The 16,842-nt window shown below is 37.9% G+C and overlaps 1 protein-coding gene across 14 annotated transcripts in view; it reads left to right on the forward strand.

Moving 5' to 3' along the window:
- PTPRD (protein tyrosine phosphatase receptor type D) overlaps nt 1-16,842 on the forward strand; it is a 2,135,645-nt gene that overhangs the window by 1,700,420 nt on the left and 418,383 nt on the right. The window lies entirely within an intron of this gene.

Here is a 16,842-nt window from a genome sequence, read left to right on the forward strand (position 1 = left end):
GGCCTGTGCATTCAGAATGGTACCAGCTTTACAACATCCTTGGGAGAATTGAAAAAGAATCATTCAATTTACAGTCTGTGGGGCATAATTATCTCTTGGAACCCCAGTTGAGAAAGGCTGGCTAAATTTTGTTTTGTTTTTAACGACAGTGGACAGAAGCTTTTTCCTTCAAATCCTTCCTGCGTCCCTGATTTTAATGTGCTTTTGTTGCTCATTGATTTTGATGAGGTAGGATGGAGACAGTCATTATTTCATTTCACACAGATGGAAGTCAAAGCATGGAGATGTCAGGGATTGCCTCTAGAGCCTTCTTGAAATAAGATAATGACAAAGTGAGGAAAGTAACACCCGCTTAGCTCAAGCACTAGACTGCTTCTGTGGGATCAAGATTTCAGACTGTAAAATGGATGTCATGTGTTTTACATGGATATCGTTCCCCAGGAAATCAGAAATGTCTATTGCCATTTAGGACAAAATTGGGATTATATTATCATGGCGGTAGTGTTACTTGAATAAGTAGTTTTGGAATGCAGTATTATGATTTTTTTTTTACCTCATTCACTAATATCCAAAAGGCAGCCATTGCTATCGGCAGAGTTCTGACTTGTTCCCTTTAACACATTTGAGGTTTATATACACACTCTGAGAGAAAATAACTCCAACTTCGTCTCTACTTTTTCTGCTGAGGGTTGAGGTTTACTGCCATGCAGGATCAACTCAGCTTGCCTTAAAATCCTACCATAAACTGGCTTTACCCATATCTTGATTCTCTGTCATACCAAAGCTATGGTATATATACAATGGCCAATTTATTGGTTCCTAAAAATATTTGAATATATCAACCTCTAAATCTTATGCTTATTATTGAAGTGCCTTGTATTCCTCTCAAATCAAGATTCTACATATTCTTCTAGGTCTGTCAACTGCCACCAGCTTCATAAGATCTTTCCTGACCACTGAGATCATATGCATCACTGCTGTAAACATACATGGGTATTTATTATTCAAACCATGTATTTGGTTTTTAACATATTATCATGGTTTTCTAATTTTTACATTCCTATATTTCCAAACATACAGTACAGTTTTAAGAGGCATTGCCCTTGTCTAATCTTCTTTGTGTCTGACATGTATTAGCAGGATGTCAGATACAGAGAGTTGACATTGAATAAATATTTGTTTATAGATTCTTCAGAACCATAGTTTAACTCGTTGACTTTATCATTAAACAAGTTTCTTCCTAACTATTATATATAAGGAAAAGAAAGAAAGAATGTGCTCTGAAATCAGGTTATTATTTTGAGGATTTTTACTTCCTTTTACCTGTTTATATGTGCATGCTTTGGAAGGACCTAAATACAGAGTAAGCTTGGAATCTGGACAGTAATTTCTAATTAAGACTACAACTCTAGGGCTTTGTAAAACCTACCTTTGAGTAACCCAGTACTGTGCCCGTCAAAGAACAAAGAGTCAGTATAGCTACCAAACAAAGAGCCTCTACCATAGTTACTTCCATCACCATCACCCTGTGAGCTGGGAAAACCTGCAGATGGGTTTGCTGTATTTTTTGATGTTTCTTGAAAAATAAGCTTATCCTGTACATATTTCATATATGTACTTTCACATAAGTCATGACTGTTTAACATGTTTTTAAAAACCTTATTCTTGTGGATACTATTGAGGATGAGGACAATAAGTAATTAAGATAATAAATACATTATATGATATGTTGAAGGTAATACAGGCTATAAAATAAAGCATCTAAGGAAACTGAGGCAGAGAAAGGGAACGATTTGCCCAAGGTGAATATGAAAGTGAGGACTAAAGCATGTCTAGAACTCTGGTCCCTTGACTGTCTCTGCCCCAGTCTTTGGGCTATACTGCTTCTCCTGGACCTCGGAGCCATTCTACTTTCTCCACATGGGTGTACATTTAGTTTTATTAAGTACTACAAAATACTTTTTCAGAGGGGTTCTACGAGTTTGCATTCCCATCAGCAGTATATGAGTGCTCATTTGTTCCACTACCTTGCCAACATGTGTTGTTCAATTTCTAACTTTAAATATTCTGGTGAGTGTGTTGTGGTTTCTCACTGTGATATTAATTTGTGTTTCTCCAATGACTAACATTGTGGAGCATCTTTTTGTATGTTTTGTGGCTATTTGACTTTTTTCTTTGTCAATTGTCTGTTCAAGGCTTTTGCCTCCACCGTCTCCCCCAAAAGACAGATAGTAGAATGAAAAATGAATAGATAGTATCAGACCTGTGGTGGATATGTGTTTTGCAAATATCTTCTTCCACTCTGTGGAATGGCCCTTCCTAATAATGTCTTTGGATGAACACACATCTTTAATTAATTAATTCCAATTTACTAATCTTTATTGTTATTACTTTGCCTTGTTTCAGAAATTTTTGCCTATGCCAGGGTTACAAAGATATTTTTCTGTGTTATTTTCCATAAGAATTACTGTTTATCTTTCACATTTAGGTCTCTAATTTATGTGGAGTTGATTTTGTATATGGTGTGAGGTAGGGGGTCAATATATGTTATTATTCATATAGATAATCACTTGACTCAGTTCTGTGAACTGAAAAGATTATTCTTTGCCACTGCATTACAGGGACACAGTTGTTTATAAGTCAGTTGCCTGAATGCAGGTGGATATGTTTCTAGAGTTATTATTCTGCTTCACTGGTCCCTTTGTCCTTGAGCCAATACTTCACTGTCTTAATTTCTGTGGCTTTGTAATAAGTCTTTTAATAAGTAATTGGTATGATTACCTTCAACAGGTAGTCCCTCAACATTTGTTCTTCTAACAGATTGCCTTGCCTATTCTTGGTTCTTTGCACTTTCTTATAAATTCTGAAATCAATTTTTCTATTTCTTAAGAAAAACAAGTTGAAATTTATATTGGGATTTCATTGAATTCATTGATCGACTTGGAAAAAAATAACATCTTTACAATAATGAGTCTTTCAAACCATATTATGATTGTCCATTTATTTATATCATCTTATTGATTACTAATGCTGTGTAATTTTCTGCATAGAAATCTTGTCAACTTTTGTTACATTTATTTCTAGATTTTAAAAATATTTTTGATGCTGTTGTACGTGGCCTATTTTTAAATGTTTATTTTCTAATTGTGAGTATATAATACAGCAGATTTTTTGATAGTGACCACGTATTCAGCAGCCTTGCTAAATTCTTTTATTCATTTTAATATTCATCATGTCTCCTCACTTTTTACACATTCTATTGATAGTAACTAGTAAAGTTGACTAGTTCTTATCCAAGGACAGACATATCCAGTATGCAGTCAGAAACTGGCCTGAGGAACACACTGACTGTTTAAAATGTCATTCCTTTAAAAAACTTGAGTGAAAATTTCACTTATTAACCTAACTTGAATTGTGGGCTTCATCCCTGAGCAGAAACTGCTTAAGGAAAATAGCTTCTATGGAGATAAAATTATGCTAAATACTACTTGTCAGTACACTTGGTAAGATCAATTGAGATCTCAGACACATACGTCACTTCAATTATATCACCAGGAAGGAACGTCATGCTATGGGGTTTTAGCTAGTGGTTAAAGGCATTTTAAAACAGTTTTGCTCCCTCTGAGCTATGTGGCAGAAAATATTTACAATTGGAAGAAGGGGCAAAGAGGTACAAATAGTTCCAATTTACTAATTTTCCTAAATCTCGGAACAATATACTATGTAAAAAATCTGAAAGCTAATGACAGTGATTTTACTAGTTGATTGCTGTCAGAAGAGGACCAAAATAAATCAGTTGTAGCCAAAAGAAGCCAAGTTGCCTACCTGTCTGTAAAGTGTGGTAAAGTACGGAACAGAACACACATTTAAAAAAAAATCTTTGAGAGTAGATGTGATAAATATTTAACCCCTTGATGCCATTAGCTTTTGCTGTATACCAAACCATCGCCAAACTTAGTAGCTTAATCCAGCATCCATTTATTTATTTCACAATACTCTGGGTTGGCAGTTTGGACTGGGTTCATCTAGGCAGTTCTGCTGCTGTGGGTCGTGCTGGGCTTGCTTATGAGTCTGTGGTCTGCTGCCAGGTCCTGTGGGGAGTGACTGTTCTAAGATAGCTCAGCTGGGTGGCTTGTCTTTGTTCCACGTGATCTCTCATCCTCCACCAGACTAGCTTTGGCTTATTCAAATGGTGGTGGTGACAGGGGACCCAAGATCAGCAAGTGGAAGAGAGCCTGCAAAGCTGCTTCCTGAAGTTTCTTGGGCTTCTTGAGGCTCAGAGTCAATGCACACAGTGTTGCTTCTCCCCTGTTCTGTTGGCCAAGGCGAGTGATGAGGCTAACCAGTGGGGGATAGACTCCTCCTCTTGAGATGCCTAAGAAAGTGGCTTTTTTGGGGTCACCTTGTACACCCTCCATATAACAAACTATAGTACTCTGTGTTGTGTTTTTAAGCCAGACATTAAATACTGGCAGTTTCCAGCTTCTTTAGGTAACTAATAAGAAAAAGTAAGGACTTAAATGACCTCATGTTGTGGTGTTAAAAGCCTTGCTTTAATAATGGAGGAAATCCTGGAATGAAGACTAAGGGATGAAGTGTAAAAGATAACTAAGAGTGAGAAGGTAATTTGGGAAGCTAGCCAGCAATTGACTCACAGTGGGACCCGGCTTCTAAATCCTGGAAGAAAAGATTTTTCAATTATTGGAAAGGCTGTGTTTTCTAATAGTCTGAATGCCATTGTACTATTGGGTATTAGTATCAGTGCTACCATTACAAGGCTTAAAAGGGTCAAAACAAGACTTTGATGTATCAAACTTAAGAAACTTTTTTTATCCTAAAGTATGTGTAGAAAGCCTTTTCGGAATCACAGATTTAAAAGTGTGACCACGGAGATCCGGTGTGCCCACCGTTTCTTTGTAGATAAAAGCAGATTTTTTTTTCCTCTAGTTTTTAGGAATGCAAATGAGAACTAGCGTCAGGCACTTAACTTTTCAAGTAAAATTTCTAGTGTGTTAACATTCTCCAGTGGGGAGCCCTGGGACAAAGAAGAAAATTCATTTGGTTTCCTAGGGTCTGTTATTATACGGGAACAGAAAACAATTTAAAACATGAAAAAGCAACACATTCTCTCTGATTGTTTTAAATAGCACTTAGGAAGGGGAGACTGCCATAGGATCCTTGAAAAAGAAACTGGGAAACTTTCATAAAGGGTCAAAGACCTTACAACACAGTACAATGGCTATGTCCAAATAAACGGATTGGAAGTCTCTACAGAGACGTGGGGCAGGGTGGGTGGTAGAGAGAGATTTACATTTTTAAAACCATTGGCACACAACCACTGGAGAAGTTGTCTGAATAGAAATCAGACCATGCCACTCCGTAGTATAAAGCCCTCCATTGCCTTCCCATTGCGTTGAGGATGAAATCCAATTTCTGCAGTGTAGCCTGCCGGCCCTGTGCAATCTGGGTCCATCTTGATTTCCCAGCTTATGCATACTTCTCTCAGCCTGGCTCCCTGAGCTCCAGAAACACCAAGCTCAGTCCCGCCTCCAAGCCTCTGCCCTGGGTGGTCTGCCGCTTGGCCTGGAAAGGTCTTCTTCAGAATGTCTTGGCATTGACATCCAGGTTCAGGCTTGCACCCCACCTGTTCAGGGCTCTTCCCTGCCACCATATCTAAAACTTCCTCCCCCCCCCCATTACCTTGTTTTCTTTATAGCACTCACCACTTCACTTTTTAAAAAATTGCTTGTGTTTTTCTGTCTCCCCTCACCCGAATGTATCAGGGACCTTGTTGTCTTGTACACTATTATGTCTCTCGTGTGGATCACTGCGCCTGGTATTCAAGAATATTCATGGAGCCAAAGAATGAAAGAATTTATTTTTAAAACAAAAACACAGTTGATATGTAAAGTTCTAGCTTTCATGTGGATGGTTTACAATGATAAAATGAGGACATTGTATGAAAATCTCAAACAACAAGTCTCTTTTCTCCTCTGTGTGTTACATCATGTTGACATCAGCCATCACATGGCAACTTTAACATGTGGTGATTACAGCAAGTGTTTGACTCCATAAGGGGGTTGGGGGACAAAACCAAACTACCAATCAGTAAAAGTTTTCTGTTTTATCTACTGTCCCCTGAAATGTATGTGAAAAATATTCAAACTGCAGAATATCTAGGGCAGTGGACCTCCAATGATTGGTATGGCCTAGGAAAAAATTCTAGGACTCCTGTGTCTGTTTATTTTTATCTCATTTTAAAAATTTCTAATTTTGTGTATTTGGCAATACATTTAGTTCATTAGTAGTATAATAGTAATATATAATATATATATATATTTTTTCAACATGCGCCATATTTGTATATGGCCTGTATACACCATATTTATGTATGGGATGTATCCACCGCTACATACAAAGTTTGAAAATGACGAAGATTTATGCTATGAAAGTATTGACTCTAAAGACAATTGCTGTGGAGGAAGTGAGCACAATTTCTAAAAGCATAACTTTTGAAAAATGTTTTACAAGGTAATGTGATAACACATCATGATTAAATCTAAGATTAAAAAATATTAAACATAATAGAAGCAAAGCCCCATCTATTCAGTTTGTGATGGAAACACTGTTGAGCATAACGCAAAAGGTAGAGAAATCCCTAAAATGTAGACTTGTTAATTTGGGACTTGATCCCCTCCAAATAATAGTTAGGGGTCACTCCCCTCCCCCCACACCCCCATTGTCCTTGCACTTCTGCCCGCCATCGCCAGCCCCAGCCTGTGCTTGGTCTTATGCATGTTAGTACCTGGGTACCCCTGTACTTAAAAATATAAGAATCTGTGTTTCAAAAAGCCTTTCGGATGATGCCTAAATCCAGCCGAGGAGTTTGGTTGATGTTATTATTTGGCATTTCCTTTTCTTTTAGTCATGTGGGCCAAATAAGATTACAATCGGTATCTGGGAAGTTTGGTATTTAGAAAGTTACTACATCTCATTTGCTACTAGGCTTTTAATGACTTTAAACTCCTTTTTTGATATCTGCACTGTGTATTTTGTTTGAGTATTTTATAGAGGTATAATGAAGACGACAGTTTTTTTTGATATTTATTTATATATTTTTTGGCTGCGTTGGGTCTTCGTTGCTGCACGTGGGCTTTCTCTAGTCTCAGCAAGCAGGGGCTACTCTTTGTTGCGGTGCGCAGGCTTCTCATTGTGGTGGCTTCTCTTTGTTGCAGAGCACAGGCTCTAGGCTCGTGGGCTTCAGTAGTTGTGGCACGAGGGCTCAGTAGTTGTGGCTTACAGGATGTAGAGTGCAGGCTCAGTAGTTGTGGCGCACGGGCTTAGTTGCTCTGCAGCATGTGGGATCTTCCTGGACCAGAGCTCAAACCCGTGTCCCCTGCATTGGCAGGCAGATTCTTAACCACTGCGCCACGAGGGAAGTCCCCAAGATAACAGTATTTTACAAAGCCTTTTTCCGGAGGTCTCGAATATATTTTCTGAAAGAGTGACTGTGGGAAAAATAGATTTGTTTTCATTCCTAGACTGACACATCTTGGTATGGGAAATGCCTAGTGCTTTTATTGCTGCAGGAAATTTTCATACTTTATTATCAAATCACTTTATAACTTTCAAAAGCCACTGCTTTTGAAAAATAACTATTGTGTGTCGTCATTTCTTCTTTCAATATGGGCATGTTGCCCTTAGCAACTTTATAATAAAGTACACTCTGGCTGGCATCTTTCCACCTGGGTAACTCTCCTATATATCTCTGTGAATTCATCATCGAGTGCATTCCTACCTACTCCCAATTAGCCAACATGTATTTTTGCTAAAATTTAGATGAAAGAGAAAAGAACTCCATGAAAAAAGAACTAGATAATAATATACAAAATCAGTGTGCCTCAAGGTGGTATAAACATGTGTTTGCATGTTATTAATTCAATTACTAATATGTGAGAATTTTAAAAATCTATTTTTGGTTAATCATTTCTATTTCTAAGCACACCTATAAACTCTTTGACTCTAAGATATGCAAGTACATAATAATGGGTTACTAAGTTAAAGATTGACTTTTGGGAGAATTTTTGACTCATGGGATAAACTTTCATTTGTGAATTATTTATCCATCTAGGATGACAACTCTCAAATACTTTTATTCAGTGAGATCATCTCATCCTTACTTCCTTTACCTAACTTTTAAGGTTTTCTTCCCCCTTCATTTGGGCCAATCCTTAGACTATTTCTCTGCCGATTAAAAAAGATAACTTTTGTTTATTGTACTCATTTTAGAATTAATTGTGACCTCACCTAAGCTAGATATCTCCATTATAGTAAGTCAGAGATGATAGAAGCAGAATGCTGTACAAGAAAGAAAATTGGTTTGTGTCCTAAACCTCTCCTGAGACTAACCAGATGTGTGTCCTGAGGTTATTAATTTCATTATGTCCTTTCACTTCATTGTCTGTTACATGAGGGGGTTGCCCAAGATGATCTGTAATTTTTCTGCTTTTTATCAATCTTTGGTTTCATTCATGGAGAAGGGTAGATGCGAAGAAGGCACTAACGATAAGGAGTACAATATAACTAAGAAAATAAATATACCGGGTGAGAGAGGAGGAGAATGTATATTGAATATCTATGATCGATATTTGTTCTCTCTACCCTTTCTTTAGGTTGTGTTTCTGTTTGGTTAATAACCATTTATTTGGTTTCTCCACATAGAACTTTACTATGTATGGTGTTCATAGGTTTTCACAGAGATATGGGATAAGTCATGGGGACAACACTGGGGAAATGAAGAGAAGATGCTTTAATTCCACATTCCCCAGCCATTCATGATGACCTCTCACAATTCTACTGTCTGTTGCTGACAGTGAAGTGAAAGAACATTCCTTGGAACCGAATATTTCTATCCTGGGACTGTTCCCTCAGAGAAGAGCTAAGCTCCCATCATAAGGAATGGGAATTACATCTATTCACTGACAGACATCAGTGCAGTCTCTGCCCTATTTAACAGATTCATCCTTTTAATTGGTGACAATATTTATGTCATCTAAGCCTGTGAACTGACCTTCCCATAAGGCAAGCCAACTTCAGTTCTAGCTTAGGACAAAAAGGGAACTGTGGGAGCCATCCATAGTGTTTTGACTTCCATACCCAGAAATTCAAATCTAAAACTGCACTGGAAACACCGAAAATTGATGGATTTAGAAAATAATATACTAGAAACAGGCCTTGAAAAGTCCCATTTTTTTTTAATTAAAACTTTTTCTTCAACACTAATGAACTGTTCTAGGACATTGTTTCCCACCTTTGGCACTGTTGACATTTTGGTCCAGATAATTCTTTGCTGTGGAGGGTGGTGTTGTATACTGTAGGATATTTAACAGCATCCCTGGGCTCTACCCCTTAGGTGCCATTAGCACTCCCCTTGCATCGTGACAACCAAACATGTCTCCAGACATTGCTAGTTGTCCGCTGGGGAAGGGGCAAAATCATTTTCAGTTGAGAGCCACTGGTCTAGAGCTTTGATCACTCTGAAGATGGAATTATAGATGTAACACTTGTGAATAGGCAAAATCAGTTTCTGTTGAGCTATAGTAATGAAGTATTTAAAAACTATTATATACTATTATTAAAAGACCCTTTGTTTTAAAAAATAATCTTAAGGAAAAAAGTAATCATTGCTAAAGGGAGTGGTAAATTCTCCACAAAATGAATTTTAAAAGTTACTTTTCATAGTAAATAAGTAAAATAATTGTCATGTATTGCTAGATTTCTACTCTGTATTGATGTAAATAAAACAAATTAAGTGGACATAAGAATAATTAAAACCTTATTACTCATAATGTATTTTAAAAGCAAAATGTAGTTTAAACAAAATGTATTTAAAAATATACTCTTTTGTTTTTTAAGATAATAAAAAAGAAAATCAGGAGTAATGAATTCAGGAATGATGGTTTCACATCCATTTAGAAATGCCCAGAGATTAAAGCAATATAATCTGTGTTCTGCTTTTTGGGTAAGAGTGACTGGGTTACATATCTGTTTATACTTTGCAAGATTGATCAGTTTCTCACTTTTAAAATGTGTTTTAGGAAGAATGGAACAAATAACAGAGTTTTAAAATGTATTTTAGGAAGAATGGAACAAATAACAGAGTCCAACAGCATGTTGAATAGACTTGTATTTTAACTTCTATTGCAGGTTTCCACTAGTGTTGTATAAAACTGGATAGAAGTTATCACACGCAATAATCACTTAAAGACATTAGATGCTTCTTCTAAAGCTATCCTACTTTTCAAATCAGAATTATATTTCTGTTTGTAAGGGAAAAAATAGGTAGACAGAGAGATGAGAGGTTTTTTTTATCCCCTATCTGTTCATTTCTCATGGCATACTTCATTTTTATTTCCTGAAGGAGAAAGAAACGATCAAAGTTAATAATGTCATTTTGCCATTTCTGAAAGTAACTAATATTTATGGGTGCCTCGAATGTAAAGTTATTTGAAATCTTACAGGGATTCTACCAATAGTAATTTGAAAAGTGAATTATAGAAAACTCAGACCATTGGCTTTTCTCTCTTTGTATCAGAACTAAACATATGAAGAGTCTTTAATGTATCCATATTGATAGGCATTGTTTTACTCTTCAGTTATTCTAATAATCCAGTTGATTTCACCAAAGAGTTATCATGTACTTACAGTCACCTGCTGTCTTCAAACTAAGTCCTAGCCTAAGCCAAAAATGAGATGATTGAGTTATTTTTATGTATTTATACATAATATCTCATAAACCCCCTCTGGGTTTTTCTTTTTCTCCCAATTTATTGTCATGAAAACATGTTTAGGGCAAAATAGAGTTCTGACATGATGTGCTGTTATGGGAAAGAGTATAATTTAAGGAGTTTTCAGTTTATTTCATAAAAGTAATTCCTTATATTCTTTAGATTCCTTGTAGTCTTTAGATTCAGAGGTATATTGGATGTGTTTAATTTAATGACATTCTTCTATTGCCCTTTTTTAATCTCAGCACTGTTTTCCATAGTCGAGGCTTTCGGTGCTGCATGTCTTTAAGAATGTACTGTCCATATTCCTCATTGATATTAATTAATTGAATGTGGCCATTTCATAAGCATTATACACATAATGTCATATGGATGTGTAGAAGTATCCTTGCCTTTCCTGTCTATGAAATGTGGTGTTTCTTTGCTGTCAAAGTTCCCATTTCTATTATATCCCAAACAGGGACTTTTCATAGTGGGGAATACAGCTCTTCTGGCTGTGATAATGAAATACCCATCTTTTTCCTTTTAATTACAATGTTTCTGTTTGGACATTTTCCAGTTACACACTTGACCACTCATTGATCTCCCACATTTTATGAAGTAGTTTGAAACAATGAAATGATTGTTTTTGGCAGTGTGAGGGTCAGGGATGGGGAAGTAAGTGACCCAGAGCTTAAGTGGGTTTCCTCACCTAACCCAGTGAACGCTTAGAGTCTAATTACTTGGAAGCCAAGGACTACATGGACTCAGGATTCCCACCTGATTGTTTCAGTTTACAACCCGGAAAATGTAGGCTTTGTTTATAGCTGTGCTCTTCAGTGCTGTTGAAAAATGAAGCTATGGTCTCTGCTGTCCAGTGGGGCACCCACTATCCTCATGGGGCTATTTAAACTTAAACTTAAATACAGGAAAATGTTTACTTCCCCAGTTATACTAGCTATGTTTACAGTGGTCAGTTATTAGTGCAGATAAAGAATCTTTCTATCCTGCAGAAAGTTTGATTGGATAGTGCCGGAGGATTCTTGTCCTAGACCATGATAAACTGTTTAGGGGACTATCTTCTCTTGGAAAATTCTTGTGAATAAGTGAAATGTTGAAAGTTGATTTGTGTTTTCTCTTTTCTTTTTGTGTCCTTGTAACTGTGTGCTGAAGGCACAGGAAACTCACAGGGCGCCCTCAGAAGTCTCTACCGGGCTTGCTATAAACTCCAGGCCACAGCAGCCCCAGTTGTGTCTCTTTTACAAATCAGTTTCCTGGTAGCACATCCTCCCTACAGTTTTTTTTTTCCTTCTCTTAAATGGTTGGAAATCTGTTCTAGTTGATTTATAGAGGCCTGATTGGTTTGGGAGTTTGATAAAAAGAAGTCACAGCATTTAGGGATTTCCTCCTTACCACACCATCTCCCCAACTTAATGGGTATATGCTCAGGTTAAATATCATTACCAGGGGCTTCCCTGGTGGCGCAGTGGTTGAGAGTCCACCTGCCGATGCAGGGGACACGGATTGGTGCCCCGGTCCGGGAAGATCCCACATGCTGCGGAGCGGCTGGGCCCGTGAGCCATGGCCGCTGAGCCTACGCGTCCGGAGCCTGTGCTCGGCAACGGGAGAGGCCGTAACAGTGAGAGGCCGCGTACCGCAAAGAAAAAAAAATATATATCATTACCATATTGTTGCTTCTAAGATGTCTAGAATTGAAAGTATAGGGTTATTTTAAGACAGAAAGAAGCAAGATGTATAGGGATAAATAATATCTAGTGAAAGCTAGATATTATTTTAAAAAAATATTTTTTTAATGTACTTATGGAGATTTCTTGGGAAAAAACTTAGTTCTTTCCCTTTCTCTCCCTCTTCTCAGAATAATGATTTGATTCTTTAACTTTGTCCTAGACTGACCAATGTAATTTTTAAAAATAACTCTTAAGATTACAAACTCGTGGATTTTAATGTGATGTGTTCCATTTCATTGCAGTTGTTATTCTTTTTGCCACTCAGCTTTTCCTACATTTGACTGATGTAGGAGCCAAGCCTCGTCACCTTGGCTCGTCTTTTTGGATATAACCTGGTAGTTCCTGAAAGCCTCCTTGCTTCCTGGTATGGCAAGATGTTCCATGCTCGTTTTGCACATTTCCTGCAAAAAACCTACAGTCACTCATTTCTCTAAGGGGCTTGTAGGATATCTTTTTAAAAAGAAAAGCCTTTTTTTTTTTTCCCTCTTATGTTAACATAATCTACAGAAACACCAAAAATACAGAAAGCTGAAAACAATCCTTAAACATTCATATCAGTTTGAATATAAATATACTTATTATAGAAAGGGTTCCAATGTTAAATTGAAGATAAAGAGTTAGGTGTCAGCTAATCAGATCACTTGAAGCAGTGATATAAGACTCAGGGCAAGTGTATTTTTCTTGTTTCATTTCAAATGAGATTGCACACACTGGCCCTCTGAGCTGTTAGTTTCTCTAACCACACATGTACATAAATAGAAAAGTAGATATTGAGCTGATTGGAAATCAACAAAATTATTGTTAACATCTTTGTGCTGTGAGCAATAAGAAATCAGAGAGTTTTAAATATTATTTTTAGCTCATCTAGATGGTTGTTTTATCTGCCAGTCCCAGTTAATAAAAGACACAAAGGGCAAGGTATATAAAAATCACGGAGTTAACCCCTGCTGAGGGCTATTGCACAAATGCAGAATAATTTATGATGTAAGCTAAACCATGGTGTCTTTTACTATCTCCAAACCCCCTTTCTTGCCCTTTTCATTGCAGCGTGCTTGGCTACCCTTTCTTTAGGGTAGGGAACTACTTATAACATTGTAGTTTGGAAACTACAGGAAACTACTTATAACATTCATTCATCCTCATTCTTTTCTTTATTTTTCCTTTTTCTAAAAAAAACATTCGTTACTTATTTATTTGGCTGCACCGGGTCTTAGTTGCGGCACGCGGGATCTTCATTGCGGAGTGCGGGATCTTTAGTTGTGGCATGTGGGATGTTTTTTTTTCTTTAGTTGCAGCATGTGGGCTCTTTTACTTGTGGCATGCAGGCTCTTCGTTGTGGGATCTAGTTCCCTGACCAGGGATCGAACCCGGGCCCCCTGCATTGGGAGTGCAGAGTCTTAACCGCTGGACCACATTATTTTCACTGAAAATGTTTTCTTAAAAATCTACTGCCCATTTTTGTTCCAAAATTCAAATTCCACCTTACTAATACACAAGCCAGCATTTTCCTTTTGGCAAAGTTTCTATGTAATAAACAAGATACAGAGTGGAGATTGGCCAGAATGAACATCTAGAATTGGTTTTATCTTTACACTTCTGATCTCCTTTTGTCATATCTCGGCCAAGGGCATAGCCCATTTAAGTAAAAATAGGTATGTTCACATCTGCGTTCATTTCTAGATCCTATCACTGTTTAAAGTCAGAGGTAACATTTGTAGGTTCATTTGAAAGAACTTAGTCTTCTTATGGCGCTCCAGTTGAGAAGGGGGAGAGCCAAGTCACCTCTTTCCTGAGAGAGCATTTCATACATCTCCATCTCTGTGATTGCATCGAGTCATTATGTAGCAGTTGGCTCTGATACGCTTGCACAGACACAAATTGAGTCTGACAGGACTGATGTCTCCTGGACTTTGCTGTCATTTGAAATGCTGGCATGAGGGTGGGAGCAGTGAAAGGGGGAGAGGGAGAGAGCTGATTCCTTTAGCACTTCTTCTATAAAGTTTGGAGAATTTTAACATTTGATAGCTGTGAACTGCTTGATAAGTTGTTTTCCAGATGAGATAGATAACAATAGCTGATTTGGAGCAGCTGGCTAGCTTTTGGTTTCAAGTACATGCGTTTCAACGTACAATTTGCTTCTTCATGCCACCTACAAATCTGTTCAAAAGGAAAAAAAGGCTATCTAGTGGAATGGTAATTAGAATGGTCATACCCCCTCCTTTTAGTTTTATCTTTCCTGTGTTCACACCATTCATTCATAGTATGACAAAGATAATATCTTTTTTTTTTTTTTTTTTTGCGGTACGCAGGCCTCTCACTGCTGTGGCCTCTCCCGTTGTGGAGCGCAGGCTCAGCGGCCATGGCTCACGGGCCCAGCTGCTCCGCGGCATGTGGGATCTTCCCAGACCGGGGCACGAACCCGTGTCCCCTGCATCGGCAGGCGGACCCTCAACCACTGCACCACCAGGGAAGCCCAGATAATATCTTTTTAAAAAAATTTTTATTCTCATGCTCAAGCTTAGTTTCAAAAAAGACACACTATAGTATCTGCATTAACAATAATTTTTAAACTGCAAGTTATTTTAAGTTTTTAGGTTATTTCTGGATGTCTCTAGTATTTTGTGTCAAGAATTTTATGTGTTTCAGATATTCCTAGATGCAAAACTTAAAGGTATACTGTTTCATTGGCGAACAAATTCTGATTGTCATTCTCAAGTTCTTCTCACAGTGACAGAGGAAGCAGTAACATTAAATATGCCCTTTCTTTCTCTCTTTATTAAGAGCCTATTCTGTACAAAATGTTGTGCTAGATTTATTGAAGGTTCTGTAGGAACTATCATTTATCACCCCAAGAGCCATACTTCAAATTGCTTGGAGCCAGTCAGTCATCACTTCCATTCTTTTCCATTCCCACCAGGACCACCATCACTCTTATGGTCTGTGTTACTTCTTACCTGTGACTCTTGATAATAGTGTTCTGTAAATCATCCCACATTCAGCTGTCAGTTAATCTTTTCAAAGCTTCATTCTATATTGTTCTTCTGCTCCAAAACATTAAATAGCTCCCTTTGTGGTTTGCTGAAAAAAAGGCTGGTTGACTTAGGGAGGCATCCAAGGCTCTCCATGAGCTATTATTTTTTAAGCCTGAGCCATTTTCTTTTTTTTAATATACTGCAATTTTATTTCAATCGCACAAACGAAGTTAGCATGTAGGAAATTTAAATGAAACAGTACGGTAAAAATAGCAGAGAGCCAAAAACGCTAATAAGGAAGTACACCTAAAGCATGAGACATTTTCTTTTGCCTCATCTTCTTGTGGTTTCTTAATGGATCCGTCACACCAACCCAGTAGTCTCATTGTGGACCCTGGACCATCTCCATCAGCATCACTCAGAAACTTGTTAGAAATGCAAGTTCTTGGACCCCCAGCACAGACCTCCTGAATCACAAACTCTGGTGGATGGGTGCCCAGTTACAAGCCTTCCTGGTGGTTCTGATGCATATAGATATTTGGGAAGCCCTGCTTCAGGCCAACCAGGCAACTCACCTTTGCCAAAGCTCCCGTTTCACTGCCCTGCCTTTGTATAGAATTCCTGGAATGCCTTTCCTTTCTTTTGGTAAAATTCTGCCTGTACTCCAAGGCCCAGTTGGAGATGCCGCTTTTTCCATGATGTCATTCCTAATCCTGAATTTCATGGCATTATTTGGCTTTCCTTCCTGGCACTAATCACGTATTAACTTGTCCTAGTCATCCAATGTGCCTGTATTATTTTCCCTCCTAAACTGGAAAGTCACAGACGATGGACTCTGACTCATTTTTGTATCTTGCGACACGAAGTGCTGTGTAGCAACTCTGATGTCTTGCACGCAGTAGGCTCTCCGAAAACAGGCTGTGGCTTATTGATTTTACATAGAAAGTTGAGAAACCTAAGCCGTTGCCCAGGAGGCATATAAAAATCCTGTAAGTCAAAGTGGCTGTTGCTAGCTATTGTTTTGACTTATCGAAGCCAAACTAGACTCAAATGTGATGCGTCTTCAGGGAAGAAGCCAAATGTGATGGTGTAAAAAATTCTAACCTCTACTGTTTAGCTGGAGAAGTTGAATTAGCAGATTTCACCTGGTGCCAGGAAAGCAACTTCCATTATTCTGCCAATAATAGACTTTTATCCTGCATGGTGGAGCTTCTCTTAAATCTTGCTTGTAGCATTGATGGACTTTCTTCCATCCAAGTAGTCATGTAATATTTCATAAGAAGTGACAGGTTCTTCTCATAGAACGTTGCCCAAAAGGTGGCATGAGCAGAGAATGAAATTCTCTAGAGGGGTTGG

Source organism: Stenella coeruleoalba (assembly GCF_951394435.1).
Source record: "Stenella coeruleoalba genome assembly, chromosome: 7".
NCBI classification, from domain to species: Eukaryota; Metazoa; Chordata; class Mammalia; order Artiodactyla; family Delphinidae; genus Stenella; species Stenella coeruleoalba.